Raw genomic sequence first — 19,273 nt, 5'->3', positions numbered from 1 at the left:
AGCTCATCCTCAGGAACTGTAGAAAACAAGCATAACTATATATGATCCATAGCTGTTTAAATTAAAAATTTATTGAAAAGTACAAGATCAAAAGTAAGAAAACTTCAAATGAATTGAAAAAGTTCCAGCACTTATTTGTTCAATCATTGTAGCTAGTGGTATTCTTCCATCCATGAAACTTATTAGTAAATGAAATGTTTTCCTTATTCAAGATGCATAGAAACACAAAATCCACCTCTCTACATCTGCCAATATCCAAACCTACCGAAAACCAGGTAGCATGATCTCTCATTTAGGATATAACATATGGCTCACATTTAGACCAATAGCAAAGAATTGAAATAATGCATAAGAACTGAGTGGTCTGTATGTAAATGCCACAATATATTTTGTATGTAACTGCATTGGAATTCATATGCAAGTGCATAGAAACTGAGTGGTATGCCCCATTATATTTTTTTCAACAGAGCATACGAATTGAGTAGGAATTGAAGTGGTATGTGCGTAAATCCCCCATTGTGATTTTTTTCAACAGTGCACAGGAATTGAAGTGGTATGTATGTAAAAAAGACACAGATGCATCCAATTTCTCTAATTTCCACATTATCGTTCTTCTCACAATTGATAAGAAAGAATGAAAACTCTGCAATGATTCATCTGTTTTCCTCATACAAGATGCATAAACACACAAATAATCCACATCACAACTCTCTCATACTTCTTTTCTAACTCATTAACATTCGTTGATTTGGTATAAATCACCTTCCTATATGTACTTAAATTGCAACCCGAGCCAAAATAATACAATTGAGGTATGAAACCAATTGTTTAGCAGTAGTTATTCTAACATTCCCGAACAAAGAGTAATGTGAGGGTCAAATACATACTCGTATGAGGCGAGATATGAGCAGAAGAAAGATCGGGGAGGGCAAGAGTGTGAGGTCGAAAATATACCTTATATATGGTCGATCTCCGCGAGAATTAAGGAGTAGAAGAGAGATCAGTAGGGAGAGGGCGAGGGAGAGCAGAGAATGACACCTCCAAAATTCTTACCCTAACGCGATAAGCATACACGGGACGCTGTCTCAATCCCGCTTCGACACCTATTAAGGATGTCGTGAATTGTGTTTCAGAGCGGCACAAACAATCCGAAGAAAGCGTGATATTCAAACATAATTTTGGCATTTTCAAAATACCGCCACACCCATTAAGCTGACCCAAACGGGACTTATTCAACGCGAAGTATTTCGTTTTTCAATAACTAACTGATTTGAGTTGGGTCATGCGGCTAAAATATAGGGTGTTTTACTGAGCAAAACCACGTGATTTCCAAGTGATGATATGTGGCGAAATTTGAGTGGAGTCCCATAGAACAATTTTTCCTTGTCGAGCCTACCAGCGGCTAACTTCTCTTCTTTTTCAAGTGCCGGCGAACACGCGACGCCATCCCCAGCAAGCTTCGGTCGATCCCACAAGTGAGCTAAACTACCAAATGCTTTTCTTCACAGCCGCCACTCCCATCATTGCATTTGGCGACCAAACTCCTCTTTTCCTTCAAACACCGCCGCCTCAGGCGAAGCTCAGCTTGATTTTAGGTTCCAACCACGTTCAGATTTGTAGTCCATCGAGCTGCCCTCAGATATAAGAATTTATCAATCCTTGAAAATAACTTCATGCGAAACTCGCTGCTCGAATTACACGTCCTACTGTGGCATGTCAAATTTCCCTCTCACGATTCCTCGCCTCAGCCTTCGAGGCAAATTTCTTTCCGATTTGGCGATGTCAGCAGCGCTTTCAGCGGCGCTTTTCTCCTCCCCAGCTGGCGCCGTGGCGCTTTCAGCTTCAAGGTTAGAACAATAGCAGTGCTTCTCTCTCCTCTCACTCTTCTTAGATCGTCTTAGCTCTTTGATTTGCAGGCGATGCCGACTCGGGGTTGGAGACGACAGTCTCTTTGACACGAAATCCCCCGTCATATCTATCGAGGGAAGTCGCCTGAGCTTCTCTGCGGTGTCTAAGCACGGTGCTGAGTTTCCAATTCTGAAGGACTGTTCACTTTGTGTTCCCGCGGGGCAGCTCTGGATGCTTCTTGGCCTTAACGGCTGTGGCAAATCCACCCTCTTAAAGGTCTTTGTTGCACCTCCTCTCGCTTGGTTTAGCTTATTCCTTGTTTAAATTCTTCCTGCCATGCAAAGTTTGAATCTTCCAATGAACTGCTGTTATTGTTATTTTTTGAAGCCATTTTATGGCTGAAAGGTTTAAGTAGTTACTGCCTAGGAGGTAATATTAGTTTGGAGTGTTATTAAAGTTAATTTTTATCAAATTGCCTATGATGTTGTAAAAAATTGGGTGTTGGCACTGCATCCAACAAGCAGACTCTCAAAACATGGACTCACTTAAATAAAAGCATCAACAAGGCACTTGCCTAAAGCTTAGTGGACACTCGCCTCGTTAGTGATGACCAATCTTGCTTTGGTAGCATCCTCTTAACAATAATATTATCCTCTTCTTTGTGCAATCAATATGAGAATCATTTATACTCAACTATTACATCCTTAAAATAACATCAAACTCAGCCAAGGGCAACACTATCAACTCAGATTCCAATCTTTATTAGAAATCTCCATCGCACACGTGCATAACTTGTTATCATATAGTCTCTTGTGGGTAAATAATAGACAAACCATATTGCAAATTAATAGGAGATAATTCAACAACGTAGAATCTCTCTAAGCGATGAAGGAATGAGTAGTCCTAGACTCAAACAAAATTCTACAACATTGTACACAAATTAAAGTCATACCTATCACAACATCACATCATCTATACCTCCCTGCTGAGTTAAGCTATACACTATTGCCTGTACTGGAGCTGTAGAGATTGGAGGGGTAGACTCCCTCTGACTTCCTCCTGGCTGCCTCTTAGTAGACCTTCTTCCACCTCTACTTGAATATCCCTCTTTGAAAGCCCCAGTTTATACTGTCTCTTGTCTTCACGTCTAGTCTTCACTTCTAAGATCCTTAAACATGTGATGTCCCTTTTAGTTCTTTTTCATGAGAAATCTTCTCTCTAATGTCCAATTTGACCGCATCTAAAACATTGTATTGATCTAGATGTATCTTCTTTAAAGCTGTACATATGACTAAACTACTAGCATAACCTCTTGAATCGTCAATTATAGATTCCAGTAGTCTTCTTAGATTCTCCCGGTCCAAATAGACCCCTCTTTTAACTAATATCCTCTTAAATGTCTCTCTACTTCTTGCTCCCAACACTACTAATTTGATGTTAAATCATTCTCCACCAAGTTCGCTCTTACCATCATTTTAGTAAAATCTCTAACCTTGAATGGGAAAGTCCATGTCTCAAATTGTTCTTAAATATTTTCAAGTATCTATAACACTTCTCCTCTGAAGTACTGACTAGTTGTGGGGCATATCATATTAGTACAGTGAACTCAATCTCAAATTGCATCTTGCTTCTTTGCACCAGCCTCATAAAAGCTTCTTGTATTTGCTGCCTAGTTGAAGGAGGGGCATTCACTCTTTAAAAGTATTATTGAAACTACTCCCAAAAACTCATGGTATTCAAATAATCTTGAAACATCACTCAGTTGGCTCAACAACTAGCGCTCAGCCTCTTCTCCTAACAGGAATACTACCAAAGGTACATTGCAATTCTCTAGACACTGCTTTCCATCAAATGTATTTTCTAATCTCAGCAATCAATCCTTTGCAAATTGAGGCACTATTGCATCCTTGAACTCAAGGGGTTTGAACCTCTAAAACATCTATAAATTGTTGTCCCCATCCTCTGCTAATAGTAGACATCATGCTCTAAGCCTTGCCCATCAGTCGTGCCATTAAGTTAGCACATTGTTCCATAGAATTAGATGTCATGGCTTTCACTATACTCTACATCGATAAAATTTGGCTAAATTCTATCCATCCTTCATATTTTGCTCTTGGGAATTCATAATCTCAATCATAATTCCCCATATGCTATAAATTATTCTGATATTCATACAAGCAGGTGTAGAATTGAAAATAATCTTAAGTTAATCCATTAATATCACTCACTATTAACCAACCATACCGCTTATTGTTATGGTACCAAATTTATTATCACCACCCAAAACAACACGAGTCTTAACCAGCGTGCATTACATTGTATCAAATCTAACAAATGCCATCCAAGATTTGTTTCACAAGTAATTTAAACACAGACGTTAATCTTATAAAAATATCAAGAAATAGAAGCATTCAACATTTATTTAGATCATATCACAAATTATATAATAAAAAGATCTATATATAATAATGATATACATATTCTAATCTGTCACAAAAAAATATCAAGATGATTGTAAAAGTTATGACTATCTAATAAATGACATACCTATAAAAAATGACCTACAACTTCTCTCGCTAATTAACTTGCTCTTTTTTTCTCTCTCCTCTGAATCAATACATCCAAATCAAGTAGGAATGAACATCAATACCTCAGTAGATCACACAAAGCCTATTCTAAATTTCTAATGTACAACAGAAAAAATAATGCATATGCTAATTTTCTATGATATTATGAGCATTAAAATAGTTTGCACTTAAAGAATTTTTATAAAAATATTGTGACTCCAAATGCAATGGCCTAACAACTTGAAATATCAATTTTAATTTGTTGGTACAAAATATGGTGTTAAGAGTCTATCATGAGTTATAGCATAACATTGATATTTGAATATAAAAACTACATCATAATAAGACAATTTAATTAAAAAACATGTTAAAATATTCATATCAATTTCTCCCTCGAGTTCTTATACTTCACAATTAAATCACATACATTATCATACTTTTATACCTCCATATGCTTGTATCACAATATTTAGACCTTTATATCTTCGTATTAGTAAACATTTTAATCAAGCCCTTATGTCTCCCGGTAGATACACATTTCACTTATGGCCTTATACCGCCCGGTAAATTCATACATATGTAATTTTCAAATAACTATCAATCAAGCTATAGTTTCATTCACAATTATTTTGTAAAATAATATGTAATCCATACTAGGCTCCAACAATGTGTAAAAATTTGCAAAAATAACAAAATAACAAAATCTATAGGATCTATCAGCATATTTAATTCAACTTACATGAATGACTAAATTCAATGATAACCAACATTTGTAACATTAGTATGATTCTTTTTAACATACTAAAATAAATTGTATCAAAATTTATAAGCTTTCTAAAATACTCAAAATTATGCACAATCTAAGTTATAGGAATACAGTATGATTATGATGATATGTGTAGAATAATTAGAATAACAAAATATTAAAACTTACAAAAAGATGTATTTGGACATCGAGATATCTTCCTTTTCCAAAGTTTGTTCAAATTAAATAAAAATTTTTGTTAAAAATAAATCATTGAAAAATTAAGTGGGGGCAATGATAGCCCATCTTTAGTCAGATAATTTTTTTCAACTGACACACAAAATTAGCTTTATCACATCTGAAACGCTTTTTCTTTTTCTAAAATCATTTTTTCTTCCCTCGCTTTCTCTTTATAGAAAGTCATGATTTGGGAAATTAAGGAGCAAGATTCAAGTGTTATGGTGGGAGAATATATGTATATGAAAAACATATATTTATTTAATAAATATAAAAGAAAAGGTCATAATGGCCATCATTCATATTGCGTTTTTTTAATTATAAATTCTATCTAAATTCTCTTATATTATGATTTATAGAATTCCAAAAATTGTGAAAAAATAATAAATAAATAATGTAAGGAGTAGGCAAGCACAAAACCACCACTAATTCAATGCGTGGTGATCCTATGGAACTCAGAACGATCATCTAGTTCGTAGGAATACTAGCAACATTAATGGCAAACTTGGGAATATTCTATCACGACCTAGCCCGTGGCTTAAAATTAACCAAGATGGAAACAGATGGTCCGATGGTAGAAATCAAATCTTTGTTATTCTATTTCTATCAGTAACAATAATATTTTAATATTCATTCAAGTTCTACTAAAAAAATGATTAAATTAACAAATAAAAATTTATACATTTCCAGTTGTTGATCTCGTATTTTATACACATTTGATTCTCTTCTCTTCATCTTGTTCAAAAATTTAAAAACTAAAGAAAATATTTAAATAATATAATGAGTTATCCACAAATAACGTAGGAATATTCACAATTCTAAACTACAGTAACTCAAAGAAAAGAAATCAATCTGTATGTTGGTCATTCATATCTCTATAAGAAATCTTAGAATATGCTAATCTTTTATGTTTCTATTAAAAATATTTTAACATATTAATGCATGTATCAATGACTTTACTCAATGAAAATGCTCAAATTTTTTATATGCATTTATTTTAATTTTATTTTTACTTTATACTCTTTAAATAAAAATTTATCTCTTTGAGGATCATCATCAACAAAACCTAACACTCTTTTGACTGATATTATCTTGTTGGCATAGTGGTTAGCGATTTAAACATCACAACTAGTGGAAATGCATTTACCTGCTCCTACTTGATATCATCCCGTTGGCACATCAGTTAGCAATGTAATCATTAAAATTGTCTAGAGTGAACCAATATTATTCCGTCCACATAATGGTTAGTGATCTAACCATCACAATGTCTCGGGTGGTAGATTAACAACTTGACGTCCTCTGCTTGTGTCATTATGGGGTGAACTCCTCTGAACATGCATATACAATAATTATTAAATAATTTATTTCATTCTTCATAACAAATATCATTCTGAGACTTCTTCATGCATATACTAATATACATATTTATTATGCTATGCAATTAATCATCATATATATCTCTCATATCATGCATATCTCTCATATCATTCATATCTCTTATCACGTGCATATCTTTCATATCATTCATATATCTTACATGCATATCTCTTAAATCATATATATCGTTTTTATTATGTCTATCATATATATCATGCATCTCATCTATATCTTCAATGCATATTTTGTATATTTTTTCTTTTATACATATCTTTTCTGTAACTAAACTAGAGCATGCATGGATTCAAATATGAGTTTTAAATAAAAGGGATTACTTAAATTTAGAAATATAATTACTCATTTCGATCATCACGCTAGACTCTTAATCTTTGATAACTAGCTGAACATTACAATAAGCTTTATATTGATATTAATAAACTATAGAATAAATATCAAACTTTTTAATATTCAAGTAATTTTCGTTAATCAAGTTTTTCTTCTTAGCATAGACTAATTTACCTGAAATTGATGGAGCCACTGTACGACCAGCTTTCACACGCTTGTCTCAAGCTCGCCACCTCGGGTAAAGAATCTTAAATTCGTAAATATCTTAGGACTTTATAATATCTTGGCTCATAAAGTGATTTAATCTAAAACATAATTGATTAGCCTAAATGCACCTTAAATAGCTTTAACTTCAACCCATCCTTCTCTGAAACTGCCAAATTTTCTTCTTTCTTCTTCTTATCACTTTAGTTCTTTTTTTTCTTCTTTGATTTCTCTCTTAAAACCCTTGCAAAAGTTCACAAGTCAAATTCATCACTTTTGACGCAACGTTGTCTCCACAACGACGACCGAAAATGAAGACGATCCACAATTTATTACAAATCTAAAAATGAAAGTACTATGAAGGAAATAACTCTCAAATAACATGAAATAAGCTTTCACACTTACTGATTTTGCCCCCAAAGTTTGAATAGAGATTTGTAGCTCTCGGCGGGCCACTCGCTAGTCACAGATTGCAACTCTACATGTTGCGGCTGTGTTGCAATCGCGCAAATGATACAGTGACACGATCGCAGCTCTTCGCGGAAGCCTTATGCCGAGCGTGATAAAAAACAGAGAGGGGCTTCTTATGTGGATGAAACCGAGAGAAGTGGGAGAGGAAAGGAAGGCCCTAGAGAGAATTCTCTCATTCGACGCATCCCATAATGCTAAATATCGCATGAGTCACTTGAGAATAGTAAGGTTGCAGGAGAATTAAGGAATAATTAGGTTTACTTAAAGTAATTAAATATAGAACATCCAATTTTTGTATCTTTCATTTTATTCATAACTTACATATAATATCATATCTAGAATTGATTGATTTAACATATTGTATTTTATAAAATTGCTTGTTTGAAATGCAAGGGATTAGAAATTTGGGGTATATTTTAAGTTATGAAGAATTTTTTTTTTATAAAATCGGTTATTACAATCTTTCTCATAAAATTTCTTCATCGAAATTCATGAACTCCACATCAACTATATATATTATGAAGATGAACCTAGTGAATATAAAAGTCGGTTTTTTGTCAAATGATGGCTAAAACATATCAAATTTTTTATGTCAGCATCAGTGGAAACATGTTCTTCTGGTTCTTGATGAGTTAAGGAATAAACTCATAGGCTAATATTTTGTCTTGGTTTCTTCGAACGAGTCACAGTGCTAGCTTCAGTTATCCTCTGCTAGTAGATCCCTTCTGAAAATTCATCTGGGTTGGATTTCTTTCTGGGTTAGCATATGACGTCGATCTCTGAGCAAAATTAGGGCAATTTATCCTCTGATGTCCAGACTGTCTGCATAGGTAACACATATTCATCCCTAATAAACATTCACCATGATGTTGCTTCCCACACTTAACACGAGGCTCTATAATGCTGTTGCTAGCCTGGCTAATAACTTCACTAATGTAAGACATTATCTTCTTCTCAATAGACTCTTTTTCCTGAATGAATTGTTGTTGTCACTTCTTTTGAACTCTTTCTCTTGTACAAACCTTTACGCTTTAATCTGTTAGAAATCAATCTCCACCTGCCTAGCCATCTCTACTAGTACTGAATAGTCTTCAATCTCAAGTGGCACTATTGGCTACTGGATTGAATTTTTCAATCGAGAAAAAAATCTGTGGCATTTCTTCTTTGCATTTGACACGAACCGCGGTGCATACTTCGATAGCACAGTGAACTCCGCTTCGTATTACATAATTGATTGATCTAATTTTACCAACCTAATGAATTTATCTTCTATCTGTCTCCTGGATGACTTCTCACAAACTCGTCTCACTGCACGAAATGGATGGTTCTGGCTCCAAACTTCTCTTTCATCTGAACTTGCCACTATCTTTCAGCTTCTCTCTCAAAAAAAAATGTGGCAAGGATAAGTCTTCTCTCTAGTAACATGACAACCCTTCCATTTTCTTCTATACTCTCAATATCAGTTTCCAGCTTCCACTGCCCCTCATGCTCCATAAAATAAAAGTGGTCTCATATCTTGAAAGAGCTTCAAGTACTTATTTATTGGTGCTCCTCACTACTACTACCTTGAGATTGAGAATTTTTAATTAGTCGTGTCACATCATTCATCATATCAGAAAATGCACCAGTACTGACTGTGGCATTCTTGGGTGGATTAAATTCTAAATTATCATATCTGATCTCTTTTTCATGATCGTCCATTATTCTAAAACAACAATATAATTTTATTAGATTCAATTAAAAATTTTTAATTTTTATTACTTAAATCTTAATTCAATCATTCTATTGACTCTTTTATTAAAATTCATGTTATTTAATCTAAACCTCTTATTCTATCACTATTTTAGTCAGAAGCTGGCCTGAAGCTTGAAATTAAATAAGACGAGAACAGACAGTTGGACAGAGAAAATCAAATCTTTGCAAAATCTTTGTTATTTTATTTATCACTATCAATTTAATATTCCAACATTCATGAAAGTGCCACTAAATAAAGAAATTAAATTAGCAAGGCAAAATTTGTACATTTACGGTTGTTGTTCTCGACTTCTATACACATTTGATCATCTTATATTCATCTTGTTCAAAAGCTTCAAACCTAAAAAAAAACATTTAAATAACATAATGGGTTATGTATAGATGACTGAAGATTAATCACACTTCTAAACTAATGTAACTCGAGGAAAATAAATCAATATGCATGCTGGTCCTTCATACTCTATAAGAGATCTTGAAATAAGTTAATCTTTTATATTTCTATTGGAAATCTTTGAATATATTAATGCATGTATCAATGACCTTAATGAAAATTCTCAAGTTTTCTATTTACATTTACTTTTAAGTTTACTTTAACTTTATATTTTTTACATAAACATTTGTTTCTTTGAGGATCACCGTCAATAAAACCTAACACACCCCTAGCCGATATTATTACGTCGGCGCAACGATTAACAATCTAAACATAATAATTTCTTAGAGTAGAAAAACTCTTACCTACCCCTGTTCGATATTATTTTGTCATCACAACATTTAACAATGTAAACATCACAATTGTCTGGAGTAATAACTCTCTATACTCGCACCTGACAGATATTATTCTATCGGCACAACGATTAGTGATCTAACCATTAAAATTGTGTGGGGAAGTAGAAAAAATACGCGCATGGCACATTGGCGTCCCCTGCCTGTTCTATTAATGAGTGAACTCCTACTCTGAACACGCACATACAAGCATTTATATGTTAACTTTTTTATTTTTCATAATACATATTATTTTGAGGCATCTTCATGCATCTACTAACATACACACTTATTCTACTGTGCAACTAATAATCATATCTCATATCATGCATGTCTCTCGTATCATTCATATCCCTTATCTCATGTATATCTTTTATATCATGCATATCTTTCACATCACTCGTATCTTTTATCTCATGCATATCTCTTATATCATGCATATTTTTCATATATTTTGTTTCACTTATGTCATGCATCTCTCTTATATCATACATATTTTTCCCATATTGCTTAGATGGCACTTCATGTCTCCATACATATCATACATCTCATGCATATTTTTTATGCATAATTTGTATATCTTGTATGTCATACATATTTTTCCTATTTAACAATATGAAAAATCTAACTATACTAAAGCATGCATGAAGTCAAACATGCATTTGAAATAAAATAGATTATTGAAATTTAGAAATATATTTAATCACCACAGTTGCCACACTAGAATTCCCCCATTTGATGCATCCTACAACACTAAATATCTCGTTAGTTGGGAACAGTAAGGATGCGAGAGAATTAAGAAATTATTAGGTTTAATTGAATTAATTAAACTTATAACTTTCTATTTTTTTATCTTTCATTTTATTATAATTTACATATAATAGCATATATTGAATTAATCGATTTAACATGTAGAATTATATAGAATTACTTTAGTTGAAATTTGAAAAATGAGAAATTTGGGGAACATTTTAAGTCGTCAAAAATTTTATCTGATTTTTTCTTAAACTGGTTATTACATATTTAGTGCAATAAAATTAATAGGGATTGCAATAATTGATGTTGATAATGGGTTAGTCAAAGGGGTCACATCTCCAAAAGCTATTGGCGATTCATCCCATTTCTTCTTCCACTTTGGGGCCTTGGCTCCTGACAATCCTGACAACCTTAGAACTTAGGGATCATTCGAATAGCCTAGACATCAGATGAACCAACAAAGCAAATTCGCGCAAATTCGTTGCGACTTATAATATTTTCACATTAAAATCCTTCCCATGAAGGCTACTGATGCAAGCGAGGCTTACCATGTAAGTTTTTCACAAATAGAGCTGAACAACTTGATGTGCAGCGTCAAGCTTTTTAAATTAAGTTACTTACATACTCATCAACTCCCAAAACCAATGCATCAACCCTCTCTTTGGCGAATGGGGTTGGCTTAGGGGCGTTTGGGGCAGCTTGTGGCCAACCGCGGGGGTCGACCCGCGGTCTGCATTTAGTGTAAAATTCCAAATGCAGTTTCGGATAAGCTGACGAAACGCGCGAACCAAACGGTACAGCGGCATTTTGAAAACGCCGCCCGCACTTATAAGCTGCCTCAAACGGACCCTTAGTCAACATAGTCCATTCTATTGCCAACCTATTAACAAGTATTTTCTCTATAAGTCTCTCACCTTATTCTCCATGGGCATCATGGTATGTGTGGCGAACTGGACACGCCCATCCTTGAAATCGTTCTCTACAAAGAGACGTTGGAAGAAGTTGGGGCTCTAAGGTGTCTTCTCTTTCCACATATAAGAAATCTTAGTTGCTATACTTGTGATGATGTTGTTCATAACTTTTGCAAGTACGACCCTATAACATTTCAACATGTCTACTATTTCTGGGCACAATGACAACCTTAAACCAAATCAAACGTAAAAATATAAATCCTCTTTGGCAAACAAATTGGCAAACTCTCGGGCACTTGGAAGCACCTTAAAATTCTTATTACCGTAGCAGTAAAAAAGGAATACTGTATTAATGAGCATGGGTATGGCCAGCATGCTGTGGGTGTATTCACCCACTCAAAATGCCTTTGCACACTTCAATTGAGGGGTAGCCATGAGTCAGAAGATTTTGAAAAGCTTGTGAGAGGAGAGAGTCAAGCAAAGAAAAGGATCAGCGTAGACGTATTCAAAAGGGGACCATGGGTATTTATAATAAGAAAATTTTGATTTTGAAGGAAAAAATCACATCTGATAGAAATAACTAAATTCTCTTTATATCTCTTGCTGACATCATGTTGCATTTCGCTTGTTTGCTAAAGAGTATAAGCAACGATGATAGTAAAGTGAAAATAAAAAACCATAAAAATAGTTAAAATGTATCTAGATTGGCGCAAAAGAATATAGAGCAACACATCAAAAAACTCTAAACATAAATGCCTACTTTTTATGAGCACACATGCATTACAGGAAGATGGTCCTTCAATACTTTCTGAAAGAACACTACCAAAAAGTGAGTCCACTACTACTCACCGAGAAACAACTTTAGAACAAAGTTGTTTGGATGCTACCATTCATTTTCAATCATTCTAGGATGAATTTACTGCCCACCAAGATATTCTTATGTCTCTAGGATTGCTTTAATTTGCTGGCAATGGAGAACTCCATCCTTAAATCTTGAACCTCTCAGCAGATTGCTGCAATATATTTGTTGAAACAAGGGGGTGTCTGGTCTCCATCGAAAAGCCTTTCAACTAATGTGTTAACCCCAACTAATTGCTCCTATGAAAAGTTGCATGCATCCTGTCAGGGGAACTAGGGATTCCCTGAGCTCATATATTTTGATTTGCAGACACTATAGCTGCATAAGCAGGCTGCAGCCATGAGAAATGGGCGATAAAAGAAATAGAATGGTTTTCTTTCACGCAATCTTAACGTACAGAGGAGCTGGCCAACCCCATCACACATGCATCAACACGAGGCATGAAAAAGGCATCATTATTGGTCTATGTGGTGTGATTCTTATCAGCACCTTCCAAATGCTCTTCTGAAGCCATCTCAACCATGGCAAAAAAATGTTAAAAAATTTGAAGTATTTTCTTTTTAAAAATATTGAGGTGGACCTCCGTAAGTCACCATTGCAAAGCTTTTATCTTGGAGCAAGATTTGGAGATCACACCTATGAGGGTATGATATTTGACTCGATGGAGCGGTTGCCTGAGAGCTCGTATAATGTAACAAGCAAGAACCATAGGACTTATGGAGGGATTCCCCTCCAATCTAAACTTAATAGTTTTACCTCATATAGCAGCTTGTCGCAACTCACTCTTCTTGGCTAATGAGTTGACAATCTTGATAGGATTTGCCTATTAGTAAAGGGAAATCAATAAGAATAAGAGCTATCAACCCTTACAAACATTGGAACTTCGTCATTGTAAATAAACAATGGAAGTCACCTAACTGGCACCTTTCACTGCAACCTGAGAAACTACAAGTGCATTTGATAAACCACAACCATAGAATACATTGTTAAGCGGGATTCAACCTTATTCATGATGTACCACGATATGAACTTTTGTTTCATGGATTCTAAACTTTTGTGGCTTGAATTCATCTCTTGGTATTCTTCCGAACCGGATAATTGGATTCACCCTTGGTGCCCCTAGTGCAAAAAAACTAAAGCTTGATGTTCCAATGCAAGTTATGTTTCAGAATGTTCGCCGCCATAGGCGGTGCGAGTCACACTCCTCTAATAGGTTGAAATGAGGTGATAGTTTTGCCATTACTAATAAGTGAACACAACTTGACTAAGAATTTGGTATTGGAGTGAATATAGAGCAATGACCTTACACGTGTCATAATAAAAAAAGATTCCAACATACAAAGGAGTCGCAACAAGGTCATAATTGAAGTACTAAATGTCAGTATTATTTTTTATTTTAGAACAAAGCAAAACTTTAAAATTTTCTCAGATTATAAATGTTTTGCTTATTTCTCTATATTATTTTGTCAGAAAATTAATAAAAATGAAAGAAAATTAGGTAACTAAACATACTCATAATTTCTAAATTTGCTTAAATTAAAGACATTCAAAAGCACTCACTTGCAGCTCAGTGGATACTCTCCTCCGACGTGATGCCACTCGTTCCATTAATGAGTACTTATCGAGCTTAGGTCAAATACCTATCTAGAAGTAACTCGCCCCATTAATGAGGACTGTTCTAGCTTAGGCGCTCTATGTTCCGTGCTAGAAGTCACTCGCTTGAGTATAAAATAATTATTAGTGCGATCAGATTTATTGGCTTCTCCAAGTCCCTCGCCCATAGTGCAAAAGAATTCCATTTTCACTGAGTGAGTCGAGCAACATTGTCTAGTTAATCTGTGACCACACAAGTTCAAAGGAGTCCCAAAGAGACTCACCTCTGTCCATTTATCAATGTTTATGAATCCTGAGTCTTAATCATAGTGTTCACGTATCATATAAAAAAGTGTATTTGTGTAATTTTTATGCATAATTTTTCTTTATTGCTCGAAATTTTATAAATAAAGGGCCAAGGGGAGTATGAAAGGTCAACAATATTATGTATTTTTACTGTGGTAATTAGAATACTGAAATCTTCTCTCTCTAAATCTCTCTTTACTTTTATTCTACTCATTAGCTTCAGCTTGCAAGTTATATTATTAAGGTGTGAACTCGCCTAAGGACATGTTTTGATCAAACACTGGGCAAAAATAGTTCATTATTGAGTATTGCTTGAATAAGAATGTTAGAAGAATTCCAAATTTAAAATGATAAAGCAAGGAATGTTATATTAGAGAAATGATTGGAGTAGCAAATTGAAAATAAATTAATTAAAAACTGTTGTACGAGGTTTTTTTTATTTTTTTATTTTTTTGTTAGGTCTAGGAGGTTTGAACATGTATGAGGGGAAAGATTGCACCATTTAACTACTTGTTTTATCAAAATTCTTGCAATTGATTTACCTCATCATTTGTTTCAATTTTTTGTGTTGTGAGAAGATTGAGGGTCTGTTTGGGGCAGCTGCAGCTTATCCAGCTTATCCTGATAAGCTGTGTATCCTGATAACCTGGTGATAAACAGCTGATCCGGATAATCTGTTTATCTATTTGGTTTGTGCGTTTTGAGAACAGCTGGTTCTGAATAAATGACTAAACTGTCCCTGTTCTGGATAAGCTGCAGCTGTTTGGTTTGTGCGTTTTGTAGACAGCTTATTTGAAATTTAACAGAAAGGATAACCGCACTGTAAATCCCAACAGCCCCAAAACATTGTTTCATCGTTTTAACAGAAATGTAAGATCAAATGCATGGATATACCGATCCAAACACGGGTAGGATGTTACTAGCAGAAATCCCAAAAACCTCTAATCAAAGTACCTAAAACCAGACCCACTTCTCTCATGACAAATCCTTCCCCTGGACATCTTCTTCTCCCCATTCCGAACGGAATCATCTTCTCCCCCTCTACTTTACTTTTTTCAAGAAATCTTTCAGGAAGAAACAATAATCGAAAAACTTCAACGATAATGCATCACAAAAAAATCTAAATGCTAGTTACGACCCACCATAGTTAACTGAATTCATGCATATGAAACTCTTGATTCTTATGGTAACCAAAGACAACAACTTACAGATCTCCTCAGAGCACGACAGTAGGGCGCGATAGTAAAGATCTCTTCTCAGAACGAGGAACGTTAGGGCATTAACTACGGAAAGCGGAGGAGGCGGAGGGGTAAGTAATGTAAAAACCCTTCGAAACGCTCGATCGCGGTACATTAGGTGCGGGCCGCGGTACTGTAGAAAGGAGATTGTGCGTTTTACGGGGGGCACCCGAAACGCTCGAACCAAACCGAATGGCTGCGTTTTCAAAACGCACAATCAGCAAATAATCCTCCCCAAACGGACCCTGAATCTTCTAATGGCTTGAAGTTATTCATATATTGTTAAGTCATTTTACGGCTAAGTGATTAAAATGGAAAAGTTCTTAAGTAGTGTCATAATCTAGGAGAGCTGATATAGGGAATTTTATCAAAAAATTTGATTGTGTCAAATTTTGATTGTTGGGTGGTGGTAAACATGGTTTATTGCGAAGTTGAATATGGTTGAAATGAGAATATTATAATGCATGCGAATTTTTAGAAGAAGAATGCTTTTATTGGAGAAACAGTTGGAGCAACGTTTGTCAACGATAGATTAGTTAAAATTATTTGGTGGTTAGAACATTTATGATGGTAATAAATTCAACATGTCTCCGATTGCAAAATAAAATAGTTAGATATACGATAACATTTTTAGAAATTATTTGGATTCTTTTACAAATAACAGGATAACTCCCAACAAGAATGAATGAAAGAAGAAAATTCATAAATCGACTCTAAATAGTTGGGATAAGGCTTTGCAGCCTATGCTTAATAATGATAACATTTCTAAAATAATCATGAAACTTGGTGCCCACACAAAGAGTATAGCATTCATTTATTTGATAAGCTAGTGGTAGCAACCTGTTGGCTTTTCTATGATAAAAGATGTTATAGATTTTCTGCAGTGGTGTAGACTCTTTAATTAGTATTTTTTTTCATTAACCAGATCTTAGCCGGGCTTCTTAAACCAACTGAAGGCACTTTGCATGTGAATAAGCCAAAAAGCTTTGTGTTCCAGAATCCAGATCACCAGGTTCTTTCTTTCTTCCTATTTCTGATCTTTATTTGGAATAATTTTATTTATAGTTATTCTAGCTTTGAAGTAAACAAGAATATTATAGTTTTCTATAGGGTACATTTAGTGATTCTTGGGAAGTCCGAAACTACGGTAGTGAAGAGTATTCATTTTGGTGGAAGATTTGTTTGCTTTTACTTGAAAGAGGCTTTGTTCAGTGGAGGGCTGTAGGTTTCTTCTTGGTATGGAGTTGAAAGAGAACAAATGCTAGATATTTAAAACAGTTTTTAAAGTAGTTTTGAGCGAGTAATGCTAATAGTTTGAGCTTCAACATCGTGCAGGATTTCCTTTAGAAGGTTGTTTGTGTTCGCAATATTTTGGCCTATTAACATGTTGGACTGACACATTCTATTGAGGAAGATGAATCAAAGTTGGGCTAGATAGAACAACGATAAGCTTAATTTCGAAGCATAGTCCTATAATTGGGGACCAACCACTTCAAATTTCAATAACATATTTTTTCAGATATTCTATGAAAGTTTAAACCCAAAGCAGCATGTATTTTATCAATTTCTACCTCACATGAGAGCATTCCACAACAGCCCTCGCTCACCTTACTCGAGCAATTCATCAAGTGCCAAGTCTACTCAACCACACTTGAAAACAAGATTTAGTAGCTTTTGATCTTTGTTCAACCACAATGAGCCCACTATAGTCTCATGGGAGCCACCAATAACATGAACCACTCATTCGAACCAAATCATTGGCTTTGACAACACTTGTTGACTGTCTCGACCAGACCCAGGGCTTGTTGGCACCTTTCCACCTCATACAATCATATATTTAAATTATGAACCGCTGCGTCGATGGGATAATATCGGTCAGGAGAGTATTAGGTTATGTTTTGACTGTACTCTTAAGACAAGATGTGAACGTTAATAATATGAAGTATACCAAAGCTTAAGAGATTACAACTTGAAAAGTAATATAAAAGAAAATACATGTAGAAATTCTAGATTTCATTCATGAGCGAACATCAAATATACATTATAAATTATTATATAATTTTCTAGAATATATTAGTAGAGACCGGCATGTATATTGATTTCTTTTCCTCGAGTTTATTGTTGTTTAAAAGTGTAATTTCTTTATTGAGTTATCTTAGATAACTCATTGTGTTGTTTTAGTATTTTTTTTAGGTTTTAAAATTTTGATTAAGATGAGTGCTAGAAGAGATTTTATTTACAGAAGGCGAGGACAATAAATTGAAAGGTAACTTTTTATTTGATCAATTAAATTGATTCGTTTAGTTGTTCTTCCAATTAATATTAAATTATTATCAATAGAAGTATAATAATAGAAAAATTAATTTCACCGTCCGATTATCCGTTCCCGTTTTGGTTAATTCTAAGTCTTGAGCTGGGTCGTGATAAAAATTGTCTCAGAGTTAGATTTATATTAAACAACATGAATATTAATGAAAGTCCCATTAGGATGATTGAATTAAATTATTAATAATAGAAATTATACTTTTAACCAAGTTTAATTAAATTATTTCATTATTTTATAATTATTGGTGATCAAGAGGAAGTGGTCGGAGATGATAAGGTAGAAGTTGATATACCTATAATATAATAGTCAATGCTGATGCTTTTGCTCAATGACTTAGATGATTAGGAACTATCAGTCTCAGGCCAGTTCTAGTGGGGGAGGCCAGATGGACAAATATCCCCACTCTTTTATGGAAGTGGAATTTTAGTGGAGGATGAGAACTAGCTGATGAGAGTGGAGAATATTGTAGATAGGTTGTCTTGTCCACCAAAGAGAAGGGTTACACTTCCTACTTTTGCCTTTGAGGAAGAAATTTAGATATTGTGACAAAGACAGTTATAGGAGAAGTTTGGAGACAGAACTAACCATTTGGTGTAGTGGTAGGAGTTTGTGCTAGCTTTTATAGACTCGCTCGTACCACTATCAGCCAAAAGACAAATGCATGGCAAGTTTATCCAGCTAATACAGGCGATTTTTCTATAATGCAGTATGAGGTAGAGTTCACTATACTTTCAAGGTATGCGTCTCAGTTAATTCTAAATGTTAAGGAGAAGTGTAATAAGTTTTTATCTAGGCTGAAGGATTTAATCCGGTAGCCATTAGTATCATTTAGGATTGAAGAATATTCAGTGCTAGTGGAGAGGGTTAGGCCGGTGGAGATTGATTTTCAGTGGACTCAAAAGTGTAAAAACATAAGAGAAAGAAATTGGAACAATGATCATCGACAGTTCATTCTGGAGAGTCTAATGGAAGA

At 34.5% G+C, this 19,273-nt stretch overlaps 1 pseudogene; it reads left to right on the top strand.

Moving 5' to 3' along the window:
• Positions 1–1,713: 1,713 nt before the first annotated feature.
• LOC110038336 overlaps positions 1,714–19,273 on the top strand; it is a 32,228-nt pseudogene continuing 14,668 nt past the window's right edge.

This window comes from Phalaenopsis equestris, unplaced genomic scaffold (assembly GCF_001263595.1).
Source record: "Phalaenopsis equestris unplaced genomic scaffold, ASM126359v1 Scaffold232540, whole genome shotgun sequence".
Classification (NCBI taxonomy): Eukaryota; Viridiplantae; Streptophyta; class Magnoliopsida; order Asparagales; family Orchidaceae; genus Phalaenopsis; species Phalaenopsis equestris.
The sequence above is the reverse complement of the archived record's forward strand: the minus strand, read 5'-3'. Positions and strand labels throughout refer to the sequence as shown.